This window comes from Rhineura floridana, chromosome 4 (assembly GCF_030035675.1).
Source record: "Rhineura floridana isolate rRhiFlo1 chromosome 4, rRhiFlo1.hap2, whole genome shotgun sequence".
Taxonomy (NCBI): domain Eukaryota; kingdom Metazoa; phylum Chordata; class Lepidosauria; order Squamata; family Rhineuridae; genus Rhineura; species Rhineura floridana.
The window spans coordinates 192758530-192780317 of NC_084483.1; the positions used below are offsets into that span (position 1 = coordinate 192758530).

At 41.3% G+C, this 21788-nt stretch overlaps 1 protein-coding gene across 22 annotated transcripts in view; it reads right to left on the reverse strand.

The window, feature by feature from the left end:
• The window catches only part of NRXN1 (neurexin 1), a 1438606-nt gene that overhangs the window by 604000 nt on the left and 812818 nt on the right, over nucleotides 1–21788 (reverse strand). The window lies entirely within an intron of this gene.

Sequence of the window (21788 nt, forward strand, 5' to 3'; positions counted from 1 at the left end):
TGGGGGAGGGGAGGAAGAGGAGAAAGGGACCACCCTGACAAGATATCACCATGTCAACTGGTAAAAGCTCTCTGGCAGGTTCTGTAGGCTCTCCCTCCCTCCCGCACCCCTCTCTCTGACAGATGGCTGTAACAAACTGTACTCCGCCAAGAAAAGGGAGCAAAGCCTCTCTGCTAGATGCACTGATGACAGAGTAACAAACTGCAAGAAACAGATGATCAAATCACGGCACTTGCACGAGGGATCGCAGCCAGCTAGATCAGAGACAGCCAGAAGAGTGCGGGCAAGAGGGCATTACTCCACTTTGAGAGTTCTCTCATTCCCCCCAAGAAACCTACACATTATCGTCCAGTTCAGTTGCTATCAGGGAAAAGAGTTCTACTGCACAGAGACCAGGGATGGGGGAGAATATCCAACAAAATCAAACTTGGTACTGGATCCCAACTGAATTCACTAGTTAGCTATTCCTTCAGAGCGGCACCGATCTCTTGTGGCAAGCTGCAGTTGTAATCAACATGAATTTTGTGGCCGCAGCTGCAATTGGCAAGATTCCCCCCCCCGAAATCCTCCCCCGATTTTATGTATTTTTTTTATAATTAAGATGTCGTGTCAACCACAGGATTTCCATTTGTCCATTATATATTATGAAAAAAAATCATTATTATCTCAATATAACAGACAAAAATTGGTTACATATGTCTTCAATGTTAATTGTCAAATCATCCTTCAATGTCATGTTTTTCAAACAAGATATCTCAGAGCATTCTGAATCTTTTGCATGGGAAACTTTATGATGATGAGACTGACCCAAGCTACCCGCTTCGCCCCACCCCCTTTTGCAGAGCTTGGAAGTAACTAGTTACAAGTAACGAATTACTTGTAATTCATTACTTTTTTGAGTAACGCGTGGGTAATTCTTTTACATTTTGATTGTAATAGAACTAGGAGTAATTTTACTACTTTTGTGGAGTAATTGTAACGTTTCCAGAATTACTTTTGGGCATTACTTGGGGGATGTCTTCTGCTCCTCTGATTTGTGGATGAAAATCATGTGCCTCAAACTCGGCTTCTGTGCAGTGTTGCTCTTTCCTCATGCTCTGTGGATGGGTAGGAGGCGACGAGGGAGGAGGCAGAGAGTGAGATGGGGTGGAGTGGAGAAAACAATTAAAAAAAGGATAGTGGTGGTGAAGAATGGAGTGGAGGGGGAAAGGATCCGGAGGTCAAGAACATGGATAAAGGAGGAGAAGGAGGCAGCAGCAGAATGGAGATAAAGAACTGTGGAGGTGAAAGATGACAACATGTGTGTGTGTGTATGTGTGTGTGTGTGTGTGTGTGTGTGTGTGAATACTGTGTTTGCATTTGGCACACAAAGTGGCCCCCACCCTCTCTGGCTACTGTGTTGCATTTGCAGTATTTTAACTTTTTTGCATCTCAGGGGAAAATGTTTGCTTAAGTGAGTGTCCCTTAGTTGGTGGCAGGGCAGGGTCTGGGAGATGGTTAAGTGAGAGAGATTCTGCTTGCTGGCTGAGTGGGGAGGGGGGTTGCACTTGGTTTGATGTGCAAAGATCTGAGTAGCGGCCTCTGCCTCCCTCCCCACCTCCCTTACCAGCTGAGAGACCACCATTGCTATGTTATGGATAAAAAGAATTATTCTACTACCTCTGTATGTGTGTGTTTATGTTTGATGTTGTTTTAGGGTACTTAGATGTGCAGCAGCCAAGGCCAGCACCTTGTAGGCATTTTTTTAAAAAAAATAACTGAAATGTAATTGTAGTGATTACTTTGGAGGAAAAGTAAAGTAATCAGTTACTTTCAGAGCAATTGCAATTGTAATAGTAATTACTACTTTTTTGGGCCATGTAACTGTAATTGTAATTTATTGCTTTTAAAAAGTAATCTTCCAAGCTCTGCCCTTTTGTTGCTGCTGTCCTGAGCTAACCAAGGGCTGTCTCACTCTCGCTCTCGCTCTCACTCTCTCTGTGCTAAATGTGTGTGTGTGTGTATATATATATATGTCACTGTGTGACTGAAAAAAACCAAAAAACCACCTGGAACACTGTGATCATCCATTCACGTCAGTGACCTAAAAATTATGCAATGCTTTTCCTGCGGCCAAAAAACTACGTGGAACGCTGCATTCACACAAGTATCTATGAAAGCAATTATGTAATTTTTGCAACCCAATAAAAAAAAACACCTGCAGATCGAATCACCCAAAAACACGAGCAGCAGATCGAATCTGCAGGAGCCAGAGAAAGGAGAAACAAAAAAAATGACGGACCGGTAAAGAAAAATGCATGTGGATTGGCACCATGTAGCAAACCCCATCCCTAACAGATGTTGGATGTTGTATCTGGCGCAAGCAGATGCCCAGGATGCAGAACAATATAGTGACAGGCTAGATGCCAGTTGAAGCAATGAGCCGGACAAGCAATAAGTTTTAAGAGTCACTTTACTGACAATATATCACAAGCTCTCTCTGTACAAACTCCTCGACCCCCACACCAACTGGCCAGATCTGCCAAGTCTTATAGATAAGGCCAGCTGGTTGCCTTGGATACTTGTCCTTGAGATCTGCACGGACTCTGAGCGTCTTGGCCTTGTAACTCTGCCATGGAAAAAATACTCTCAGGAACCCTTTACTTGCCAACAACAGACACTAACATGAAGTGGGGGGGCAGTCAAACAATAGGTCCAGGGCCAAATCTGGCTCCCCATACTCTGCCCCTGGCCAATTTGCAGAGGGATGGTATGTTTATGAAAGGAATGGTGCCTGTGCTTTGGATACATGGGGACCTGCCCCCCCCTCTCCATTCCCTCTGCACATGGTGCCCCAGGATCATGGCAGGCTCCATTTATGAGTATCTGTGTGAACCCCTTGCTTTGCTTTATTCCCTCTCCCATAACATAGGAAGCTGCCTTATACAGTTTACTGACTTGCAGCAGTTCCAGGATTTCAGGCAAGAGCTTTCCCCAGCCCTATCTGCTGGTGCCAGGGATGGACTCTGGAAACTTCTGCATGCAAAGCATGTGCTCTGCAAATAAGTTATGTTCACATAGGGGTACAAGTTTTTCTTTTGTGGTTTGCTTGTACACCTGGCACCCACCAACAGTCATTCCATCCCTTTAGCTCCATCCCTTTACAGACAAACTAGACTTGACACCATTCAAAGAATCGGCAGTTGTGTGAATTGCTATTAAACAGTAGACACAGGGCTCACAGTCTGGAGTGGGACTCTGATCTGGGGGATTTGCCCCCTGCTACAGACCCAAGGCAAGACAGCCAGGACCGCTGCTGACATTAGCAAGGAGTGGCTGTTCTTTATATGCATTGACAGAACTATACAACTATGTTATATGAATTGCAACTTTAAGAACTTGTGCTTGAGCTTGCTTTCCCTCCCATTCCTCCTTCCTCAGGTGTCATGTGTTTGCAAGTCTGAGAAACAGAGGTCATCTTAGTACTGATTTTCGTAAGCTGCTCTTTTTGGCTACATACAGTAGCGTAGTGGCAAATTCAGAAGTGCAGGGTCGTTTCATGATAGTCACGGCCACACACCCCTCACCCTTTTTTGCTGCTGGGTTGAGAATGAGATCCTTTTTAATTCCTTCCCCCACAACAACAGATGCCCCTAGGAGCCAAAAAGCATGAAAGGGGGAAGCATTAGTTACTGAAAAGAGTCTTCTCAGTGGCTAACTCACAGCCTTTCACTCTGATTGGCTCCAATCAGCAGGAAAGGACAAGGAAGCATGTTAGAAGACTCTTGTCAGTGGTAACACACTCCCCTTTCATGCTGATTGGCTAGCAGGATTCTGGAAACATAGGGACCCTGCTCCCAAAAAGGTTAGAGGTTTAAGACCCCCTGAGACCCCATCCCTGGCTAAAGGGCAGGCACAATTGTCTTAAAGATTTACATATAAAAATAATCTTAAAGGGGTTGCCTGCTTTTGCATTGCAACCCCCTCCATTTGAGTGAATGTAAGCTTTTTATCCCTAAAAGCAAAAGCATTTGTCCTGGATTAGGATCCCAGCAGAGGCAAAATGTTAAAGCCCCCTATCCCCACCCCAGGGTCCCAGTCTGACTCAGACACCTTGCACCTGCAATTTACTTTTTAAAAGTCTAGTTCAAGGGGTATCTTTTTTAGCTTGACCCTTTTGGTGACTGAAACAGTGGTATAGGGACATGTTTGGGAGGGAGGGATGGTATAGAAGTTCTGTCTGTGATGTTGATGAAACTGATGGCTGTTCAACGTGAAGGTTGCAACTTCATGTTGCCATCATAAAATGATGAACAGTCAATTAGCAGTGTAAGCACAGATCAATGTATTGTTAATCAGCTGTTTTGATGTTCGACTGTACTTTAGAACTCAGATTGGACAAGAGTATCTATTAGTCCTAAGACTGAGGAAGATGAGTGTCATTGTAAAATAGAGTTGAAAAGAGAGGCTATTTTAGGCCTAAGAAGAAGAAATATATCATAATAAAATGACTGTCCAAAAGGTATAAATAATTTAGCCTGATATCCTGAAACGACTAGCATCTCCGTGGCACTTCAGTTATTGAGAAATTATCCCTCTATTATGTATTATTGTAAATTCATGTATATTTTATATTTCATCTTTCTAGCTATATTGAACATAAAATATGCCACAAACAGCTTATATGGAAAAGTTTAAACAAAGTCACAAGAATAAGTTTACTTAAAATTAAACCCTACATAAAACACTTTAAAGTTATCAGAAGCCCTACAAAGAAGTGTAAGTAAATTCTCTAAATCATTATATTCCATGCTAAGTTATTTATACCTTAAGTGTAGCAAAAGATCTGAGACAGCACAAGAGTCAAAAGGCCCCAGCAGAAATGTAAATCTGGATCTCAAAATATTGAGATGAGTCAAGAGGGTCTGCAGAAATATTTGTAGTGTGAAGGGGCAAGTTCTATGAATTGTTGCTAAAGGTCACTGGCAACCCACTCCATCCACCATTACATTTAGAATACTGGGGGGGGCAGCACTCCCCCTCCCCAAAGATCCCCTTGAGATAAATGTAAAATTGAAGATAGGATTCATTTTAAAAACAACCAGAGAAAGATGCCAGCTTGACATCTGTAGTCTAGATATAATAGAGAACTTTTAATTAGCTTCCATTTTGAGTAGTGGGCTATAACTAATCTTCTCAAAAGGTGTACAATGTTTTTCCACACCAGGAATAGGGAACCAGAAATTGCTGGATTATAACTGCCATCATCCTTGTTCATTCCATGGCAGTTGAGGGCCATAATAGCCTCTGCCTTCCTTTAGAGTTGTGGGAGAATATCCACTATATCGGACTTAGTGCCAGATTTCAACCAAATTTGACAGTCCGCTATCTTTTCAGACGAGCACTGATTTCTTGCAGCGGGTGGTGGCTGTAATCAGCTCAGATTTTTTGCAGCTGTGGCTTCAATTGACACAGATTTCCCCCCCAAATTTCCCCCCTATTTTACACGATTATCTTTGTAATTTCCTCTTAAGTTTTTAAATTAAGAAAGCTTAAAATTTGGCTGGAAAAAAGAAGTTAGAATAGCACTGTAAACAAAACAACAATAGCAAATGGTGAAAGGGGAATCATTAAGCAATACATCAGTCAGACCGTCGCAAGAGACAGACTCAAAGGCAATGATCTGCCTCACTGATATCTAAATAGGAAAAAAAACACGTGGAGCCCCATGATCATTTACATAAGTATTCATGTTCAAAATGACACATTTTTTCCCACCACCAAACCCCACTCCCACGGCTCGAATCACCCCCAAAACTCTACATTGAATCTGTAAGCAAAGCACGTGGGAACAAAAAAAGGGTGGATCAGGTTCTAATGACTAACTATCAAAATACAAGTGGATCGGAACTAGGCAGCAAACCCCATCCCTACCTTCCTTAGTCTCAATGGGACAACCATTCACAAAGCAGCTTGGGACACCTGCTAAAATTTCTTGCACTGGAAGCAACCATATACCAAGCCAGACCTCTGTCCCATCTGTCCCAACATTTTCCCACCTGACTAGCTGAGGGTCTCTAGGATTTCAGGAAAGTCTTTGGACAGCTCCTTGAAAGTTCGGGCTAAAACCCAGAACAGATTCACCGCCCTAGTGGCATCAGAGCCACCAGTCTCCACTGGCTAATTCTTTTTTTTTACAATAATTTTTATTCAAATTTTCATAAAACATAGAAAACAAAATCATAAAACAAAGACAAAAAACAAAACAAAACAAAAATGATTAAACAAAAAAAATAAAATGTTGACTTCCCATTTGTCACATATCAAATCAGTTATAGGTCTACAATATATAACAATCCTGTCTCTTAAATCATATTATAAAATCACTTTCCTCCAGTAGTTATCTTAATTAATCATCAAATCTCATAAACATTACTTTATTCTTTCCACAAAAAATCAAAGAGAGGTTTCAATTCTTTAAGAAATATATCTATCAATTTTTCTCCAAATAAACATGTCAATTAATCCATCTCGTTAATAATTATAATAATCTTATTGTCATAACCATAGTCCAAATAAACATTTCGATTAATCCATCTCTGGCTAATTCTGGCTAATTCTGAGGCTCACTAAGGTTAGCAGACAAAATCTGGGGGGTGGGATTAAAGACTCCCCTTGCCCAGGAATTCTCTGAAGTTTGATTCAGGCAAAATCTGGCAAGAGAGATGTGTGAAATCCATCTGGGAAATTTTGCCGGTCTTATTGGACTTCTTGCAAGTCATTTGGCTTCTGTCAGAATTCCTCAGGAGGGCAGAACCCAAAGTTGGTTTTGAATTTTCCCCAGCATAATGCTATTTTGTATGTTATTTTCACCAGGATATCCATTCTTATCCATACTTCACCCTAGTATATACATTTTTGTAACCACTACCTTGGCATTGCAAAATTTTGAGAAGGGCAAAGTTTGAAGGATGGCTGGGTTTCAGTTTACATACTCTTTTGGAAAGGGCAGATTTGGTAGGCTCACCTTTAAATGCAAACTGACTCAAAAATCTCCCCTATCCCCAGACACAGGCAGGCATCAGAGAGAACTCTGAACATGGCGTTCCCAAGTCTATGATCACATCAGTGGCTTGAGTATGTCTTACACCAAAATTAGAAAACAAGACCTAAACGTGCATTTACCGAATGCTTGCTTGCTTGCTTGCTTGCTTGCTTATTTATTTATTTATTTATTTGTTTATTAGATTTATATCCCACCCTTCCTCCCAGAAGAAGCCCAGGGCAGCAAACAAACACTAAAAACACTCTAAAATATATTTAAAACAGACTTTAAAACATATAAAAACAAAACATCTTTTAAAAAAAGCTTTAAAACACCTTTAAAAGCATGTTAAAAACATCTTTAAAATGAATGTTCATTTATTGCACTATCTGTAAAAATGTGGAGGGATCCATCAGCTGGAGTGGTGTAGAAGGAAGAAGAGAAAGAGAGAGAATGCCTTAAATAAATAATATCTCTGTGTTGGCCCTGATTCAAATTAATGAGGCAAATCTGGTAACACATTTCCCCTGATAGAATCACGTGTGTGTGTGCACGCGCATGTGTGTGTACGTGTGTGTGTGTGCATGTGCGTGTATGAAAGAGGCTAGAAGCAATGGCAGGTGCTAAAAGATACTCTGCAAAAAAAAAGAATTTACATTATCAGAACCCTAACAACCTATCAGCATTTAGTGCTGAGGCTGTAACAGCACTGATATTAGAATTGCGCCCCGTTTTAGGGAGATTATTTTTGAAATGTGAGAAAGTGGTGCTGTGAAAGCAAATACCGATCAAACGATGAACCATTTTTACACAAACACTTAAAATTAGACTTGCTACCAACATTTCAGCTATAAGTGAAATTTAAGTATCATCATTCTTGCATTTCAGGTTTCTGCTCTGAAGATTCTACAAGCCATACTGAAATCAGCTGTGTGCACACCTCAGCCTGTGTCAGACTGCAGCCCAAGGAAGCTTTTGGATCAACCTCCAATCCCAACAATGTACATCAGAGGAAAGTACCATAATCTGAGATCAAGATGTACCAATTGAGATGAAAGAGAGACAAACTAGCTGACCCAAACAAAGCATGTGACAGTGGAGGCAAGTGGAGGCACACACACTAGGGCAAGTGAGGTGCTGCCCCACCAATCTCAGTCTGCCCTTAGCAAGCCCTCCATTTGCCTGTTGCCTTCCTTACATCTAGTCCAGGGAGTGGCCCTGCCTGTCAGCTTCCTCCTCCCCAGTGTTGCGCTTATAGAACGCAGTAGGCTGAAGGAGGATGGGGACAAAACTAGAATTAATTTGCTCTGCCTGACATTCACTTTGGCTGTGCAGTCTGTTGACCTCTCTGCCTTCCATTCCACCTGTTCCAAAAGTCACCAGCCACCCCTGGAGTATTCCAATGACCCCCCCCCCAAAAAAAAAAATCTCAGGAAATCTCTTTTATCTCCCTTGTCAATTGAGTGAGCAAGAGCATCTCCATGCATGCCATGCTAGTTCGTCTCCCCTCCAGTTTTCTGTACCACATAAATCCATAGGCAATCTAAGCCTATGCAAAACCCTTTGAAACTCCTGTGGAATCAATCTTCCTACCTGCTGAGTTTAATTTAAGGCTCCAACCCTATCATTCAAGGTTTGAGAAGAAAGGAGGTGAGCAAAGTTTGTTCTTTGTTCTGGACAGTGCCTAACACTCACTCACAACAGAAAAACGGCAGACCCAGTTTTTTTCGAGGAGAAATAGATCCCCTGCTCCTCAATTATCTTTAGGACCTTCACAGTCAGAAATACAACATTAAATGTTTGAAGCTCGGTATTGCAGGTTACTTGGCTATTTTTAGATAACTCCCCTTTTTCCAGATAAAGGCCCAGTTCAAATAATCACCAGGTGGCAAAAGCCATTACTGGTGGTGAAACAAGCTCACCCTCCCTCCCATGCTGATAATGTCACATACAGGACAGGCACTCCACGTTTATTTATTTATTCATTCAATTTATATCCCACCCTTCCTCCCACATGGAGACCTATTTCACGACCCACCCAGTTTTTTTTCTGAGGTGGACAAATGCAAGAATTGTTAGAATTAGGAATGTGTGCGAGTAGATGTTCATATAAAATGCCCACATCACAACAACATCTGTGTCGTGAAGGAATGAGTACATGCCTGCTTCTCCACCATGTTTGCCAGCGAGGTAAGGGTCTGAGCTGGTTCAAAAGCATGAATTGTATTGCAAATACAAAACAGAGATGATACCTCACTGCTGGGGCCTGCAGGCACTCTGCCCTTCTTACTTGTGGGTCCACCTGGATAGTAACTAATTTGACAGGATATCTGGACACCATGCTTCTCTCTCTCCCCACCGCCTTCGTATTTTCATCCACAAAGTATGCAAAGCTTTCTTGAGTTAGGACTTGGGACCCTTCACAAGTAAGATCTCCATTCAAATTATGGTAACTTGAGATTTTAAAAATAGGAGGACCTAGGTTGGCCATGGCAACCATTCCAGAATCTAACAACCCAGGGAAATCAATTTGCACAACAAAAACCCCAACTGTCTAATGGCATTGGGTGCATATTTACAGCAACAGAGCCATGAAGAACACAGAACAAGTCACAAATGCATGACGTGCAATGGGAAGTCCAACCAAAGTTATGCATTTTAAATGCCATTGTTCTCAATGGAAGGGATAAGTCTATGATTGACAACAGGTTTTTCTGGAGAGCCAGTCTGAGAAAAGACTGGGGACTGACTGGGCTCCTCAGATTTAATGCCATAGACACCACTTCTTCATTCTCCCTTCTCCTCTGAATACTCCTCTGAATTGGCAACTGTGGGTTGTGGTTAGATTTGGCCAAGAGCCTCCAGTTCCTTAAAACATTTCTGCGGCTAAAATATTTTCTACTGAAGACAATGGGTTTAAAAGTACTTAACTGTGGCTGGATCATGTCTCCAGATGATTGATCAATGACAGAACCTCATAAACAGCCCCAATAACAACACTCTTCAAGAGGAAGCATCTTTGAAACGCCTCCTTCCATTCTTCTTATAGACATTCCTTTCCTTATTTTAGATTTTCATAGGATTTCTGGCGTCACTGAATCAACTAATTTCTAATGGAGAAAAAAAATCAGTAATACATTTTTGTTCTTAAAATACACAGTGCATTTTGCCAGTGGGAAAGCAGCTGAGTCCACTCAGCTGGAAGGTGTTGCAAGCTCTGTTTTCCATGTTCCCTAATGGCAATCTAGGGTTTGCTTGAAAGCAGTGACCATATATGCCATAAACATGAAGCCTTGGGTATTTGTGGAAGCCCTTGACACCAGGACTCCCTGCTGGTGCTCCTAGGGCCAGCCCTACCATTAGGTAGAGCGAGGCAGTCACCTCAGGCAGCAGTTATGGAGAAAGGGGAAGGCAGTGAGGTGACAGAAAAGCTGTGTGTGCCATAAAAACCGTCTTGCACCCCCCCCCCAAGCTAGACTGCTACTCTCAGCCAGCGTTGAATAAGATTCTGCTGCCACACCAGTCAGCTTTTGTATGTGGAACTCCGTCTTGGAATTTTGCCAGCCTTGTGCTCCCCTTGACCAAGAGATCAGTTTGGAAAAGGGAAAAGGATCCAACTCGGATTGTTACAGCAAGCCACTATGAGTCAGGTCCAAAATTCAGTAAGGGTTGTTGGGCCTGGCTTTGCACTTCATGTCATGTTTTGAACTGGGAGTGTTCCATTTTTCTGCCATTGTCATGATCTCTACATGCTTCCCTGCCAATCTTACCTTTACTCTTGGTGTGCAGTGGGAAGTTATCTCTTTTGAACGTTCTGGCTGTTCAAAAATGAATGGTACATAACAGATGCTTTATGCAGGTTTTTCTATTTTAAAAAAAGAACACCAGATGGACAAGGTGGTGAAAGTGGGTAAGACACGCCACAGCTTAGCTAGCGGCTTCCAACAGCAAACATAAAGAGCTGTTCCAAGGGAAAACAACATTTGTGGTTGAATTATAGCAATGAGCTCAGACTTTACAAAGTGCTATCCTGGAGCTGCGCATTTTCTATGCTTGTTAGGAACAAAGGTGGCTCGTTTACAAAGATGAAGAGTTGCTCATTAGATTATGGAGGTCAGGAAAATTCTCTACAGACAAGACAGATTTTTTTTTTACTGTGTCTGAACTAGGAATCTTTGTCATGTTCTTAAAATAAAATGCTAAGGGGCATGTCTTTGCTGAGATCAAAAGAGGGATCAATGCCCAGGGAAAAAGCCATTAAACAGATATGGAAATATATTAGAAGTCTGTTCATGGGATACACATATATGCACAGAGGCTACTGTGAATCATTGATACAAGTGCTAGGAGACTGCCAAAATCCCATTTGGAATACATAGCTCATCTAAACCTTTTCGCATCCAGATGCTACGTAGGAGATGCACATCATTACATAGAAGTCCAGTTTTCATTATGCTAATGTATGGAATGGTTTAAATAAAAGGGAAAAGATTAGATGAGCCCTGTTGAATCAGGCCAAAGGGTGATCTAGTCCAACACATTGTTCTCATAGAGGCCACACAGGTGCCTGTGGGAAACCCTCACACAGAACCTGAACACACAGCGCTCCCCCTAACTGTGACTCTCATAAACCAGTATTTAGAGGCATACCGCTTCCATCAGTGGACACACAGCATAGTCATCATCAGAGCTTGGAAAAGTTACTTTTTTGAACTGCAACTCCCCGTCAGCCCCAGCCAGCATGGCCACTGGATTGGGCTGTTGGGAGTTGTAGTTCAAAAAAAGTAACTTTTCCAAGCTCTGGTCATCAATAGCTAGCAGCCATTGGTAGTCTTATCCTCCATGAATGTTTCTAATCCTTTTGTAAAGCCATCCAAGTTTTTGTTCACATGCTTATAGTTTTACTTTACATGTTTTCAATGACTGTTCATTACTTGATAGAGAATTGACCTGTGAATTTTATAAAATCAGTACAATAAAATGCCTTTCTTCCAAAGAAAGGAAAATTAAATGGCCTTTTCCCACATGGTGTGTTGCTTTATCCTTGCATGCCAGGTCAGAAAACACTTTGGCTGGAATGTTATGCACTGCTATAAAATCATCAGACAGCTCTCTGGACACCTGAGATAGGCAAATCTCAAGAAGCACCTAGGAGAAGAGTAATGAAAGCACACCGAAATGGACCTTGGGAATATTTTTTTTGTGAGGATATCATAAAAGCCAAAGACCCATAAGGGTATCATTATATAAAGACATCTTAAGCAATAACTATCGGGCCAGTCAGCAGCTGTGTCTGGAGTCAGCCACTCACAAAACCAGGATCACATATAGGTTCATATGCAGGAAACAGGAGCGCCTATAGGATAACCCTTCCTTGAGCAACCAAGTCTGGATGGAGCTGTTTGCAGGGTGCGCTACGGCCTGAATGTTTGTGTCTTGACACCTCTGATCTGCAGCAGTGGGCAGACCTGAACAAACCGAGGAGAACAGCTTTTGACATCCATTGCCTTGGCCCATCTTCTACTGAGGCTGGTGTGTGTGTGTGCAATAACACCAAAACATCTTTAGAACATCTCAGAAACAAAACATCTTAAAAACATTTTGAAAATGAAAACATCTTTTGAAAAACCTTTAAGAACATCTTAAAAAGCAATTCCAACATAGATACACACACTGGGATAAAGCCTCTACTTAAAAGGTTTGTCGAAAGAGGAAGGTCTTGAGCAGATGCCGAAAAGATAACAGAGATGACTCTTGACTCATATTTAAGGGAAGTGAAATCCAAAGAGTAGGTGCCACTACACTAAAGGTCCACTTCCTATGTTCTACGGAGTGGACCTCCTGATAAGATGGTATCTGCAGAAAGCCCTCACCTGCAGGATACAGTGATTGACTAGATACATAAGGGGTAAGATGGTCTTTCAGGTATTCTGGTCCCCAGCTGTATAGGGCTTTGTACACCAAAAGCAATGTTAGGATAGCCAGTGTTGTTGGACTAGAATTCCCATGAACCCCAGTAAGTGTGGCCAGTGGTCAAGGATGATAGGAGTTGTAGTCCAACAATATCTAGAGGGCACCATGCTGGCTAACCATGGCATATATCATCGCAGAGAATAGTCCATGATTAGGCTTGTCACTTTATCAGCAACAGTGACCCATGGAGCCATCTTTTCGGAAGTCTTCAGCTTCTGTCATGGAATATTTTGGAAAGCTATTGTTGGCAGGCAGGCTATGAGGTTATAAACCTGACAGACACTCCACCCCAACATGGCGTATTTGATTTTTAAAATGGCTTCAGTTTGGTTCATTTTACAAAGAAGCTGCTTGAGACCTGATGGAAAAAGTAGATGAAAGAGTTAAGTCTATCATTTCAGCCGAGAGGATGATGCCAGTCATATGCACAGGACATGACCATTGGCAATCAAATCAATGCAATTCCAAATGTAAAAGTTTGGCCCTCAAGACAGGAGCCCATTGTTCAGATCTTATCAAGCTAGCTAAAGGTGAATGCCCATGACCATACAACTCATAATAGGTATGGAAATTAAGGAAGGACACTTGCCTGATCTAATCAATTCTGCATTTTCCTTTGAGGCTTTAGTCCAGAAAGGTATAAAAACTGGACTCCTAGAGCTATGTTTGGGGGTTCTGGGTTCTGGTTGCTCAGTTCCACTATGAAATCACTTGCTGAGTTGCCGTTCTGGGCTCTGGGACTTGGTCACCCACCATGCTGAATATCACTGTACCTGAAATTGCCTTCTGAATCACTTAGCCAGCCAGAACCCAGAGATCTGACTCTCCCCTGCTCTTCCTTCACTATCTCTGGACCCCTTCCAGCTGAATCAGAAGTCTCTGCTTACTGGAGCTGCTTCAAAAGCTCTTTTCAAGGCTCCACTACTTTTCCTGCTTTGCTCTGGGCCTTTGCTAGCCAAAGCAGAGATCATTACAGAGACCTGGGTAGGTGAGCTGGGAGGAGTTGATCTGACCCAGCTTTGCCCACCTGGATACTCGGTGCAACACCAGCACAGGCTGCAGGGACGGGGGGGGGAGGAGTTGCTGTGGAGTTACATAACTTCCATCTCTGTCACTAGGAAACCACTCTGTCTTGGAGCTGGCTGTGATGGCCTGCACCTGGTGTTGGGCCAAGGAGACAGGAAACTAGGGTTGCTGCTGGTGTACCATCCATCCTGCTGCCCTGCAGCTTCTCTGACTGAGCTGGTGGAGGCCATCTCGGCTGTGGTATTGGAGGAGCCCAGGATGATAGTCCTGGGTGATTTCAATGTCCATGCTGAGGCTGCCTCTTGTGTTCTGGCTCAGGACTTCATGGCCTCCATGACGACCATGGGGCTGTCTCAAGTTGTCACCGGCCCAACACAAAGGGCAGGGCACACCCTCGACTTGGTTTTTGCTCCAGATGGAGGAAGGGGTGGTCTGGAAACAGGGGAGTAGATGTCACCCCACTGTCATGGTCAGACCACTTCCTGGTAAAGTTTAGACTTGTAGCTCTGATCCTGCCCTGCAGGGGTGGTGGATAGATTAAGATGGTCCACCCCCGGAGACTAATGGAATCCACTGTATTCCTGAATGCCCTAGGGAACTTCCCAGTGATAGAGCAGGTGACCCTATTGAAGCCCCTGTCATGCTGTGGAACACTGAGGCGCATGAGGTTCTTGACACAGTTGCCCCCAAGCTCCCTCTCCGGCATTGTGGAGCCCGGTTTGCACTTCGGCACACCAGTGAGCTAAGGGCAATGAAACAGGCTAGATGATAGCTAGAGCACAAGTGGTGAAAGACGTGCTATGAGGCTGATCGGGCACAAGTAAAACATCCTAACTGTGCCTACTGTGTGGTGGTGATGGTGGCGAAGACAGCCCACTTCTCTGCTTCCATTGCATCCTCAAGTAGCCATCTAGTGGAGCTTTTCTGTATTGTCAGGAGTCTGTTGACATCAACTCCAGAAAATGGAGACTTAGACCCTTCGGAGGCCCACTGTGAATTGTCTGCAAGGCACTTTCAGGGTAAAGTTGCTCGCCTCTGTAGCAGTCTTGATGCCCCATCCACATCTACTGTAGTCCCCATGAGGTGTCTATTGCAACATCTGCTGCAAGTTCTTGGGAACAGTTTCAGTTTATGCGGTCTGATGACGTAGACAAGGTGCTTGCGATGATGTGGCCAGCAACATGTCCTCTAGACCCTTGCCCTTCTTGGCTTATTAAAGCTTGCTGAGGGGGGTTGACTGAGTGGATCCAGGGTGTGGTTAATGCATCATTGCAGGAGGGAGTAGTTCCAGCCACCCTGAAAGAGGCAGTGAACTGATTGCTCCTGAAAAAGCTCACCCTGGACCCATTGGTTTGCGACAATCACCGACCATTTGCAAATACCCCCTTCCTAGGGAAGGTTGATTGAGAGGGTTGTGGCGCAGCAAGTAGAAGTACTCTTGGATGAAACAGATTATCTTGACCCATTCCAGTCAGGCTTCAGGCCTGGTTATGGGACTGAATTGGCCTTGGTTGTCCTGATGGATGACCTTTATCGGGAGAAGGACAGGGGAGTGTGACCCTGTTACTCTTACTGTGATATACTCAATAAACATCACCATATTTAAGATCTGTATGAGTGTAAGTTACTGGGTAAATCTGCCAAGACGCACTATAGCCAAAGTCAGAAGATCGTAATTCACAAGACTTGTAGAATATGTGAATGTAAAACATGTGTCTACAGAAGAGTCTTGCTAACACTATAAGATTCCACCAGAGCTTGGAAAAGTTACTTTTTTGAACTACAACTCCCATCAGCCCAATCCAGTGGCCATGCTGGCTGGGGCTGATGGGAGTTGTAGTTCAAAAAAGTAACTTTTCCAAGCTCTGGATTCCACGTCTCTTCCAAACATCACAGCGGCAAAAATGGAGAAAGTATATCTGTCCTAAATTCTGAGCCATCCCAAGCAGCAGAACAGGGGCTGATAATGTGGTGTCTTCAGTATGTTGTTGGATTCCAGCTCCCATCAGCTCTGTCCAATATGGCCAATGATCAGAGATGATGGGAATTGGAATCCAACAACATCTGGAGGGCACCATGTTGGCTGTAGAAGAATATAGGAACCATAGGAAGCTGCTTTACATTGAGACACACCACTGGTCCATCTGACTCAATATTGTGTACATGTATTGGCAGTGGCTCTCCAAGGTTTCAGACAGGGGACATTCCCAGTCCGACCCTTGAGATGCCAGAGATTGAATTTAGGACCTTCTGCACGCAAAGCAGATGCTCTGCCACTGATTTACTGCCCTGTCTTTTCTAGAGAAATAATATTTTATTTGTACTGCTTCTGGGCAAATCCAGATTCCAAGGCCTTAGAAATGTTGGTGACATCACAAGTCATAAGGCGCCTTTCTCAAAATTACTCATTGGCATTACCTCTGCTGCTCACACAGCAAACAATGCCAAAATGAAGCAATGCTGCTCAATCTCGTGCATGTTTACTCAGAAGGAAGTCCCACAGAGTTCATTGTGACTTACTAACAATTAAGCATGTTTAGAATTGCTGCGTCAACCTACCCACCAGAAGAGAGTTACAGAGAGGCAGAATTTAGAATTTCCTCTAAGGAAAGGACTCCAGCAACACACAAAGCTACTGCGGTCAAACCTTCAGGTAAACCTGAGTATGTGAACATAATTAAAGCCAATGGAATGAAATAAGCAGCATTGAGCGAAGAGCTAGAAGATAAAAGGATGGATCATAATGAGTCAATGATCATCCTCAAGATACGCGCTGTAAGGTGTCATAAATCTACAACTAGCCCTGAGAGCCAATTGCTTTAGGCATAGCGCAGCTAATCCACAACTCCTAACGATATTACTTTATTGACTGATTTATGCCAAACAAGGACACTTTCCCCCCCTTTCTTTTCCTTTCCTGTTTTTCCCTCCTGACATTTTATGGCATTGGCAAAGGCTTTTAAATTAATCTTTTCAAGTGTTCTGTTTCTCAAAACTTCACAGTTGAGTTTTGATGAGAGGAAGAACAGTGATTAATTGCGGTTTGCAGCCTTGCATGCAAAAATAGCAATTTTCAAATTGTATGATTTCTTTTTTTTTTTTTACAATAATTTTTATTCAAATTTTCATAAAACATACAAAACAAAATCATAAAACATTCAAAGACAAAAAACAAAACAAAACAAAAATGATTAAACAAAAAAATAAAATGTTGACTTCCCATTTGTCGCAGATCAAATCAGTTGTAGGTCTACAATATATAACAATCCTGTCTCTTAAATTATATTATAAAATCACTTTCCTCCAGTAGTTATCTTAATTAATCATCAAATCTCATAAACATTACTTTATTCTTTCCACAAAAAGTCAAAGAGAGGTTTCAATTCTTTAAGAAATATATCTATCAATTTTTCTCCAAATAAACATGTCGATTAATCCATCTCGTTAATAATAATAATAATCTTATTGTCATAACCATAGTCCAAATAAACATTTCGATTAATCCATCTCATCAAAATCTGTTAGGTCCAATAATTTCAATAGCCATTATTCCATTATCCATATTAATTCCATCTTCCATCTTCAATAGTCCTGTTAAGTCCAGTAATTTCAGTGTCCAATCTTCCATTATTAGTATTCCATAATAATCTTGCTGTCATAGCCATAGTCATATAATAAGAGTCTGATGGGAATTTCCTCTATCCCAAATATTTTCTTGCCATCAATTCTGAATAAGTTGCTGAAATATTGTTGTAAAGTCATATCTCTGTTCTTCTTTTTTACAAAATGCACTGGCTCATCTCTTGAGAGTTTTTCCATTGTCACATGGCTGCAGTTAATTCCATAGATTTTCTCTATATCAAGCTCCATCACGTCATTCCAGTCCAGAAGATTATCCAAGCCATTGATAACTTTATCTCTAATATCTTCATTAGTTTCTTCAGAGATAACGTTAAATTCCAAACAGTAGATTTTATTTCTAATATCCATAAACTCCAGATCTTTTTCCAATTCCACATTTGTTCCAATCTCCAGGGCTTGTATCTTCCCTTTATTTTTTCTTTTCTCATCTCTGATCTCATTCTCCTCTCTCACAGGATCCCCTATTTCTTTAAGCTCCTGCGTCATTTTGCTCAGTTCAATTTTCAGCTCCTTACTGCTCTGTCGCAGGGTTTGTTTCGTTATCTCAATCTCATCCATTATTTTCTGAAACATAATTACTTCCAGATTCTCAGCCACTTTCTTGATTGCCATTTTTAAAACCACGAAAACAAAACAAAACAAAAATAAAGAAGAACCACTTCTTATTTCAGCAACAATTGGGTTAATATTCCAGGCTTGATGACATCACAGTATAAACAGAGCAGCCTGCCTTATCTCTCTATGTTCAAGAACACAAAACAAATTTAGTTCCCAGCATCAAAACAGTTAGTGGCGTCGTGAAGAAGCAGATTCGTCAAAATAAAATAGACCAAAAAGAGAATAGTCCCAGACAATATAATGTTCCTCGGAATAGAAATCCCTCTTCTGTTTATATCTTTAGAATGCACTTCCAGGACAGCTTTTTGCAATAGAAACAGAGATAAGCTGTTAATTTCGTGAATAACAGAGAAGAGTTATAGCTCACCCAGAAGTTCTTTAAAGCTGATTCATTTGACAAATCTCTTTTTGCTGCAACAATTTAAACCAAGTAAAAAAAATAATAGAAAGAAGGGTGCTTGCCTGTTAGTCCGTTTTCTCTTTGAAGAAAAGATAAACGTATCGCATTAATCAGATAGAGCTTGTTCGGAAGTCCGTCCGGCATTGCTGGCTGGACCTTTTCTCATAAATTAATGAAATCCAGTCCTCCCAACAAAAACAGGCTTTTGAGGTTGATCTCCACGTTTCTCCCTGCCCGGGAGAAATTTCATCAGTCAAAAAAAAATGTTCTGACTGATTTATATCTGAATAAGCTTCTTTTGAGGCGGGAGCCCGTCTCAAAAGCAGGCACAAGCGAAGTCACCCTTCCCGGAAGTCCTCAAATTGTATGATTTCTTTTCACTCTTGCACAAACGCGATTCAGACTTCCCCTTCTGTGACTTTCCAAGTTAAGCCACCGTTTTAATATAATTCCATACAAGATTAGATTAGAGGGAGGGGAGTCAAGGCCCCTCCATTGAATATTCAGGCACTGAATGTGCTTGGGGAACACCATAAATCATGCTTGTCAGAAGTTTCAAAGGGATCGGAACTTCCGGGAAGGGTGACTTAGCCTGTGCCTGCTTTTGAGACGGGCTCCTGCCTCAAAAGAAGCTTATTCAGATATATCAGTCAGATTTTTTTTTTTTTTGACTGATTAAACTTCTCCCGGGTAGGGAGAAACGAAGAGATTAACCTCAAAGCCTATTTTTGTTGGGACGACCAGATCTCATTAATTTATGGGACGAGGTCCAGCCGACGAAGGTGGGACGGATTTTCAACAACAAGCTCTATCTGATAAAGCGAACGTTCATCTTATCTTCTAAGAGAGAACGCACTAACAGGCAAGCACCCTTCTTTCTATATTTTTCTTTTACTTGACTTAAATTGTTGCTGTTTAAAAGAGATTTGCCAGATTGATCGGTTTTTGACATCTCACTGGGGAGCCATAACTTCTCTCTGCTACTCACTAATTAATAGCTTATCTCTGTTTTTGTTGCAAAAAGCTGTCCTGGATTTGCATTCTAAAGATATACACAGAAGAGGGATTTCTATTCCAGATTTTTATTTTGAAGAATATTATATTGTCTGAGACTACTCTCTTTTTGGTCTATTTTATTTTGACGAATCTGTTTCCTGACGACCGCCATTAATTGTTTCGATCCTGGGAACTGCATTTTGTTTACTTAAGCATGGAGAGATAAGGCTGTCTGCTCTGTTTATACTGTGATGTCACCAAGTTTGGAGTATTAACCCAATTGTTGCTGAAATAAGAAGTGGTTTTCCTATATTTTTCTTTTAAAATGGCAATTAAGAAAGTGGCTGAGAATCTGGAAATAACTATGTTTCAGAAAATAATGGACGAGATTGAGATAACGAAACAAAACCTGCGACAGGGTTGTAAGGAGCTGAAAATTGAATTGAGTAAAATGAAGCAGGAGATTAAAGATATAGGGGTCCCTGTGAGAGAGGTGACCCTGGAAGGGGTCCCTGTGAGAGAGGAGACCCCGGAGATTGGAACAAACGTGGAACAGGAAAAAGATTTGGAGTCTATGGACTTTAGAAACAAAATCTATTGTTTGGAGACACAGGAGATTAAAGACATAGGGGTCCTTGTGAGAGAGGAGACCCTGGAGACTGGAACAGGGGTCCCTGTGAGAGAGGAGACCCTGGAGACTGGAACAGGGGTCCCTGTGAGAGAGGAGATCCCGGAGATTGGAACAAACGTAGAACAGGAACAAGATTTGGAGTCTATGGACTTTAGAAATAAAATCTATTGTTTGGAACTCAATGTTATCTCTGAAGAAATTAATGAAGATTCTAGAGATAAAGTTATCAATGGCATGGATAATCTTCTGGACTGGAATGATGTGATGGAGCCCAATATAGAGAAAATCTATGGAATTAACTGCAGCCATGTGACAATGGAAAAACTTTCAAGAGATGACCCAGTGTATTTTGAAAAAAAGAACAGAGATATGATTTTACAGCAGTATTTCAGCAACCTATTCAGAATGGATGGCAAGAAAATATTTGGGATAGAGGTAATTCCCATCAGACTCTTACTATATGACTATGGCTTTGACAGCAAGATTATTATGGAATACTGATAATGGAAGATTGGATACTGAAATTACTGGACTTAACAAGACTACTGAAGATGGAAGATGGAAAATGGAACTAATAGGGATAATAGAACAATGGCTACTGAAATTACTGAACCTAACAGATTCTGATGTGATGGATTAATTGAAATGTTTATTTTGACTATGGTTATGACAATAAGATTATCATAATTAGTAATGAGATGGATTAATCGATATGCTTATCTGGAAAAAAAAATTGATAGATATATTTCTTAAAGAATTGAAACCTCTCTTTGACTTTTTGTGGAAAGAATAAAGTAATGTTTATGAGATTTGATGATAAAGTAAGATAACTACTGGAGGAAAGTGATTTTATAATATGACTTAAGAGACAGGATTGTTATATATTATAGACTTATAACTGATTTGATCTTTGACAAATGGGAAGTCAATATTTTACTCTTTATTTTTTATTTTTGTTTTTTTTTTCTTTTTTTTTTTTGTTTAACTATTTTTGATTTTGTTTTTTGTCTTTGAATGTTTTATGATTTCGTCTTGTATGTTTTATGAAAATCTGAATAAAAATTATTGAAAAAAAAAAAAAGAAGTTTCAAAGGGATCAGTCTATAGTGTTACCTTGTCTATTATTTAGAAAGCACAGGCCTTGAACAATACATTTCTACTGTGCTGCCTGAAATCGGATTTACATACAGTTGGCTTTTTCCCCTCCCTCCTTCTCACTGACTTTAATCTAAGCTTCTTTGGTGTATGTTTTTTTAAAGGAATATAATTACAGATTTTCATTTTAACTTTGAAACCAGTGACTTTTATTTTGATTGCTTCATAATTACAGGGCTCATGTCGACTTAATGTCCATTTGATTCCTCCACAGAGATGTCTCTGTATGTTGGATTGGCAAGTAATGAACCGTGTGAATTTAGAGGTGACGAACTATTGCTTTCCAGACACATAACTCACAGTAAAATTGTGTAGCCTTTAGT